Below are 7899 nucleotides of genomic sequence, written 5' to 3'. Positions count from 1 at the left end.
CATGGCCGCCCCGAGCCGGGCCGGGCCGGGCCGAGCGGGGGCCGGGCGCTGCCGCCGTGCCCCGCAGCCGGGCGGGGCGGGGTCCCGGGGCGGCGAGAGCAGCCGAGCGGTGCCCGGGGGTGCCCCGGAGCGGAGCGATGTCGCGGAGCGATGTCCCGGAGCCCTGCCCGCCGTCCCCGCCCCGCCGCTCGGGGGCGCGCCCGGCTCCGCCCGTCCCGGTCCCGCTCCTAATCCCGGTCCCGCTCCAGAGCCCGGTCCCGACCCCACAGCACAGCCCGGTCCCGACCCCACAGCACAGCCCGCTCCCAGCGGCGCCGCCGCGGCCGCTCCTCCCCCTGCGCTGAGCGGAAAGGGCGGGCAGAGCCGGCCCGGAGGGCGCGGGGCCGGGCGGGGCCTGAGCGGCGACCGCCCCGCGGGGACCGCACCTGGGACGGGAACGGGAACGGGAACGGGAACGGGCAGGGACCGCACCTGGGACGGGAACGGCGGCAGCACCGCTCCCGACCGCACCTGACCGGGAATAGCGACAGCACCGCTCCCGACCGCACCTGGAACGGGAACGGGCAGGGACCGCACCTGGGACGGGAACGGGAACGGGAACGGGCAGGGACCGCACCTGACCGGGAATAGCGACAGCACCGCTCCTGACCGCACCGGAGCGGGAACGGGAACGGGCCGGGACGGACCGCACCTGACCCGGGAACCAGGGACGGACCGTACCTGACCAGAGAACCGGGCAGGGACCACACCTGACCCGGGAACAGCGACAGGACCGGGGCTGGGGACGGTCCCGGTGTCCGCCCGGCCCTCGGGCACTGCCGGGGCTCTGCAGGCGCTGATGGTGGTGCCGAGACTGCGACACCCAACGCTGCTGACACACCCGAAATGCACCCGCAGCTCGTCCCGAGCACAGCGCTGAGCTCCAGTCCCAGTGCTGAGCTCCAGTCCCAGTGCTGAGCTCCAGTCCCTGCCCCGAGCACAGCCCCGAACTCCAGTCCCTGCCCCGAGCTGCAGTCCCTGCCCTGCCCGGCACTGCCTCTCTCCTACACTGACCCGCACCCGCAGAACTTCCCACAGCGGAAACCTCCAGAGCATTCTTCCACCAGTGTCACCTTTAAATGTTTCTAAATAGTGACATTTTCCAAGCAAACAGTCTTTACTGACTCTAAATCACCTTTTGGAGGCACTTTCTCTCGCGCTGTGTCACCACAAATAAGGAGAAATTGCAACATGACCTGGCAGATCCAGGTGAGTGAAATGCAGCTATGCCACAGACTGAGCTGAAATGAGAGTGCTCAGTGTTGTGTCCTGTGATCTGCCAGGTTATCAGCCAGGTCCCTGCTCCTGTCCGTGTCCCTCAGTCTACACTGTTTTCTCTGCCCCATGACAGGATTTCATCTCTTCTAGTACCTTCCTCTGGCCTCCCAGAGTCTGTCTTTGGTTCTTCTGTTTTCCATGAACACTCGGATTATCAATGTTGGAACTTTCTTTCCAGTTACCTCTGTGTTACTTCATCTCTCCCTTTCAGTTCTCTTGAAGCTTCTTTAATCCTTTTCTTAGGTTCTGCCCCAAACATGTGATTTTTAATTTCAATATGTGTTTCTTCTTTCCTTTGGCCTTTGTATAAAATGCCCCTAGGGAGTAGGGGCAAGAGGACAGCCTGGGAGAGCACACCAGCGAAAAAGTTGGGGATTTGTTCACCATTCCCAGTCATGGCTTGGTTAACTGGAGACACAGCTGACTGTGCAGCCAACACAAGTCCTTTAACAGCCTCCCTAGTGCTGGAAGAGGCCAATATTCTGAAGCAAGACAAAGAGGAGACATGCCTAAGAAAGGGAAACCATTGCCCTTTGGTGAAGGGTGAGTGGCAGACAAAAAAAAGATAAATAAAATAAAGCATGAGCAAGGCATGGAGAAGGAGAGGTGGTCACATGAAACCAACCTACCAAGATGAAATCCTAAATGTGAGGGGGAATCCTGCACTGGCACAGGGCTGGCCACGATGGACTAACAGGTTTTACAGTCTCTTATTTCAGTTCTTGTATAACTCTGGGGAAATCAGAAGCCTCACAAAGCTCCTCTTCTTGCAGGAAGTATCATGAGTAGGTGGTTGTCACTTCTGAGAGCACCTCTGGGTTATAACTTGTGGCTGCACAGCTGTTTCAGGAACACAGGTATATTTACCTAGAGAGACATTTAGCATTTGTTTTGAGGGACTGCTGTGGCTCTTCTAGAAAATTATCCTCACCAAAATAAAGAAAACATTTTTTAAACATGCAGTGAATATTATTTTGGTGATTCTTTTGCAGTTCTAACCACAACATATCAGTATGTTCAAAGAGAATCAAAAGGCAGTGTTGCAGGAGGCAAATGAAGGACAAAGGGAGAGAGGGTTGAGTGATTTAAACAAAAGGCAGGCTGATAAGAGATCTTGATTCTGGGGTTTGGCTCAGCCACTGCCTCCTGCACACCCTTCAGCAAACCTCCTGATAGCTTGGTTTTCTTCTTTCTCTTCATTTTCTTAGCTTTGTTTTCTTCTTCCTTTCTTATGGAGGACACAAAGTTCAAATGTATTTAAAACCCCCAGAGCAGTGTGAGGGTTCTGGGAAGTGCAGACACACCAAACCCCCTGTTCCTTAGGGAGCCAATTGCCCCGGTAGGGAAGCACAGCCAGTGTTCCCTGTGCTCTCAGGTGTTGTTTGGACACCTGGGAGGCTGTTCCTGAGTGTCCCGAGTGTCCCAGCTCCGAGGGGAGGCCACGGTGCCCCCTTGGCACCAGGTGGGCACAGTCAGGGACCCTCTAGAGAGGGCACAGCCCCAACCTGAGCCAAACCAGGGGCTTCTGGCGTCCTCCTGGACGGGTGGGTGGGCTGGACACACTTGGCAAGTCCTCCAGAGGTTCCTGCCAGCGTTTAACAAAGGAATCCTTTACACACATTCCGGCACCTTTTCAGCCCTGCAGCACTCCCAGGGAAAAAACCTCTGTGTTCAGTATGTAAATGAAAGTATTGATCCGGTGGAAAGGTCACTGCATTCAGCCAAGGCAGATCCTATCGCTGTAACTTCGGGTTTACGAGTTCCTGAGCTTCCCAAGCACAGCCTGGCATTCCATTGTGTGCCTACAGAGACAAGGAAAGTGGGCAACCAGGTCAGTGATTACCACTCCAGACACCACATCGAGCTAATCAGGTCATGGAATTCATCACAGAGGACTTCACATCCAGCTAAATTAGGGCTAAAGAGTGAAAACAAGGCAGAAACGGCACAGAGGGGAAATCCAAGTATGCTGTTCATAGACACTGTGATTAAATGAGCTGAGATCTGGGTTTTTACTGAATGGCTAGGCCAGCTCTGACAGAAATAAAAATGCCCCATCAGAAAGAATCTCCAGGACAGTGGTCAGAAATGAAAATCAAGTGGTGATTCAGGTGTAAAAAGAAGTGGAAAGAGAATAATAAGTATTCTCACTGATCAAACTGAACAAAGCAACCCTGAACTCTTAACTTTTATCTCAGCTATTCCTAGAGCCTTTAATAAACAGCCACTCATAAACTTCTGAACTACTTGTGGGTTCATTTCATTAAGTGTTATTTCCAAGATAAAACTGTGTGATTCTATTCCAGCTGAATAGGAATATCAACTTAATACCAGATTTTTTAAAGCTGCATTTATGCAGTTTTAACACACTTAAAAGTATTTTAATGCTTATACATAAAATTTTGTAGATCTGAATGGTGCTTATTAGGAATGGTGTTTCAATGTAGTTAAGAATGTAAAAGGCATTAGAATTCTAACAGGAAAGTTCCATCTGTGCAAGTACCTGAAAAGAGTTGAGAGGTTCTTTAAGAAATGCTCCGGTATTTCCACATGACCTACCAAAGGGAAGGAGCACTGGTCTGCTGCCAAATTCCAAGAGAGCTGAGCAGTGATTAGAGTTTAACTTTGGCATCACACAGGAGGCTTTTTTTCCCCTTGAATTTCTCAATGTAAAAAAATGCTGAAGCTCTTTCTCAGCTTTTCAGTTGGAGGAAAAAAAACCCCAAACCCCACCCTTAAAAGCTAATAAAGAACTTGCTTTAGGAAAACATCTGGTAGCTTTGAGTGCCTCAGTGCAGTGAATTGTCCCTTTGCACAGTGTGGGAGTGTGGCACGAACACTCGGAGTCTGCAGCCATGGGAAGTGGGCAAAGCATTTTGCTGAGTCAAAGTTAGGAATTAATACAACAAGAATGAGCTGCAAGTTGTGACATGGACTTGAAGAAGAAGGGAAACTGTGGGGAATGGTGGGGAGTCGAGCAGTGAGTTGTAACTGTGGCTGGACAGTGAGAGGGTTCCTGTGTCACCACGTCCCAGCAGCTCCCCAGGACAGCACTGCCAAAGGCACCTCAGAACAGCCTGAGACCTGAACTCCTCAGCCTGGAGTCAGACACGTCCTGTCCTGCCACTGAGGGGAACAGAAAGGGTCTGATGTGAACCTGTGAGAGCTTCTTGCACTGAGCATCCAGCAGTTCCCCTGCTCACAGCACTGCCCCTGCTCAGAGGGGAGGGTTTGCCCAGGGCACCTCGGGCACACCTGACACAGCACAGAGAGGGATCCCCAGGCTGGACTCTGAGAAGTGCAGCTGCAGTGACCAAAGGTGTCAGTGAGTCTGTTCCTCTCCTCAGCTCCAGGACAGCACTGGTCAACACCTTCACCTGTATCCCAGCCCTTCTTGGAAAATAAACAGAGCAGCCCTGAAGGGCCTCCAGGCCTGGGACACTCATGTCCCTGATGTTCCAACCCCAGCCCCAGGGGCAGCCTCAGCTCTCTCAGGGACCACAGGCAGAGCTGAACTCACCCCAGGACTGCCCCAAGGAGCTGTATGGGCTTGGTTTCACCTTTAAGGGCACAGGCAAAAGTGTCACTCCTGGAACTTCACTATCACTATCAGGAAACAGTATTTCCCCTTCAAAAACAAACCAAAAAGAAAAAAAACAACCCAAACCCCACAAAATCAAGAAAGGCAACACTACCAGTCAAATCAGTGAGACCCTACCTTGCACACATGACCATGACTTATGTGCTTTTAACAGTGAGCCATTCACAGAGCAACTTTAATTTTTACTCCAGAATTAAAGACTGACATCTCATTCAGTATCATCTACTGGTTCAGTTTGTCAGCTTTTTTCCCCCCTGCCTTCATCACTGATGAAGTAGTCACTGGCTCCTTTCACCTCCAAAGACTTTTTAAGGGCATCTGCAATCTGCAAGTGCCAGGGAGGGGTTACCTTGCAGGCACAGCTGGGCTGAAGGGCAGCAGACTTTCTACAGAGCAGTGAGGGGAAACGAATTTCTATGAAAAATAGAAGCTAAACCTCAGATTCTTAAGTGCCAGCAGACCTTTAATGGTGCTGGGAACCAGCCAAGACTGTGAGTTATATTTCTTTTGAAAGAATCCTGTATAATGAAGTACACTGAAAAAATATGCAGAGAGACTGACAGCAGTGTTTATTTTATTCATGGCACTACATTTATTCAGGGAACGGGGCGGGGGGAAAAAAGCCCTAAACCGAGAAAAAAGGTGGTGGTCTTCTAATAATGACATGAAAACACACAGGCCTAGAGCAGAAGGTCAGAAAACACTGGTTCCATCTGCCTGGGCAGGGGATGCTGTCCCTGCAACACCCAGGAGTTTTACAGCAGATGGAGCACAGGCTACAACAGGCCTTTGCAGGGAAAGAGCTGATCTTTCTTTTTTGTGGAGGTGGGAAACTGAGGGGAGGAAGAAAAAATTGTATAAACCATGTTTTATAAGCAAAGTTTTAAAGGTCCCTTAGCAGACTTTAAAAAAAGATGAAGTACACTCACTACATTCTTTCTTTCCACGGCCGAAACGGGCCAGCGAAAACAACTGACCTCAACTGTTTGAGTCCTGTGTGTGCTGTTACACAAGCCAGGCAGTGCCCTGCACTGCTGCAGGAACTGCACGTGTGAGAGAAGGCCAGTTCATAATTATCCTCCTGAATTTGTTTTCCTTACAGCTAAACTGCAGTTCATTGCTACCATCAGCCAACATAACAGCAGTTCAAAGAATACTCCCTTTTTCAGCACTTAATTTCTCCCTACGACGGGACTTTGTATTCAGCTAATTTGGCTCATTCCCTCATAGAGTATTTCTTTAGTTACATGGATCTTCTACATGCAAGGGCTTTTTTTTTTCCCTTTTTTTTTTTTTTTTTAAACAGGAAAAATAATTTCAAGTCTTCCATTCCTGGCTATAAACCCAAGGCAGGCACACGGCCCCAGCTCTCCAAAGCCATCCACAGCGGAACTAATAAATCCTGATTCCTTGCAGACTTCTGTCTTCTCTTCCCACCTTCCCAGCTCCCCCCTCCCATTGAGCCCACTGCCCCAGCACCCTCCCCAGGGTCCCTTTCCCAGGCTTAGCTCCTATTTATGTCCTCCAACTACTGCTTGAGCAGAAGGAAGCAGTTGCTGCGTCAGGTTCCATGTGCGCAGCCCACAGCTCTGTGTTTGGCCTGTCTGGCTCAGGAACCAGCCAAACTTCCTTGGCAATCCCCACCTAAAGCAGAGGAAATCTTTGGATTTATTGTCTCCACCAAGCCACTCATTTTCATGCAACTGGGATTAACTCAGCTGTCTGGGAGATCTTCCTCCTCACTGAAGTTGGCCAAAAGATTGCAGTTATTTTTGAGGAGGGAGTAGAGCAGGACAGAGCACAAATGCAAAAGCAGTGGAAACCACGCAGAAAATATTTCAAATGTGACAACATTCTTTTAATGGATGTGTTGCACTTCTGTTCAGCTAAAAGGTGACTTGGAGAGATCCTGACAGGCTTTTGCTAAGCTGTATTTCAGAGCCTGCCAACTTCTCTGGCAGTTTCTCAGCCCAGCAAATCAGCATTGTAAGACACTGGTCAGAACATCCCAACACAGCTAATTATAGTCTCCTCCTGACAACCCAGTATTGTCCTGGGGCATGTGTGCTTTCCTCAGGAAAATAAACCTGTGTGCAGCAATTCAAGTTTACAGCATGAACAAATTCCTGTATTAACTCAGCAGCCCCTGATCTCTCACTGGATCGAAGGCTGATATTCCACTTGCTTGTTCCCAAACCAGCCCATTACAACAGGAACTATCAATCCTTATCAAAGCAAAGCCCAGAGTCCATCACTGCCTCACTCACCTGAGCTACACAGATCCAATTCTGGCTTTGGCTGGAAGTGCCAGAGCTCTACCCCAAGGCCCTTTGCCCTTGTTTTGGATTCAAGAGATTTTCTCTGCAGTCAGTGACTGATCTTCATTAAATGGAATCTTTTCCTACTAAACTATTTGAGAACATCTGAAAATTTTGAACTCTTCACTTTCTAATAATCTAATAATCTCCAAAGCATCTTCAGTATCCCAAGTCCTTCCTGGATAATCATTTTCCTCATCTGGAAAAGAGAGGAGGGCAAGACAAGAATTGCTTCTGCCCCATGGGCCGTGCAGGGCCAGCACTGCCCTCCAGCCCCTCCACTGAGCCATGAACACAGGCTGGGTCTGGCCTCAGCAGCCCCCTCCATCCATTCCCCTCTGTTCTGCCAATTCTCCCCATTCTAATGCTGTCATTCCATTCCCTCTTTGGGTTTTGGAATGCTGGCAGACTGGTGAGTGCCAGGCACCTACAATCACATTTCCTTCCCTCAAGAACTTCAATATTCTACTGCACATTCTTGCAAATGCTCACACAAGACTGTTTCCAGCACCTTCTAGTCGGAACCACCTTTCTGGCATATTTTGAGGGATGTTTTTTTGGTTTGAAGCATTAAGCATGTCTGAAACAAAGCTGACATATTTACATGTCCCACAAAGCTACACTGGGTGTTCCACACAAACAAGCGCCAACAGTTTCAGGAGG

The sequence above is a fragment of the Corapipo altera genome, unplaced genomic scaffold (genome assembly GCF_003945725.1).
Source record: "Corapipo altera isolate COAL_440 unplaced genomic scaffold, ASM394572v1 141, whole genome shotgun sequence".
In the NCBI taxonomy this organism is placed as follows: Eukaryota; Metazoa; Chordata; class Aves; order Passeriformes; family Pipridae; genus Corapipo; species Corapipo altera.
This window is presented reverse-complemented; position numbering follows the sequence as displayed.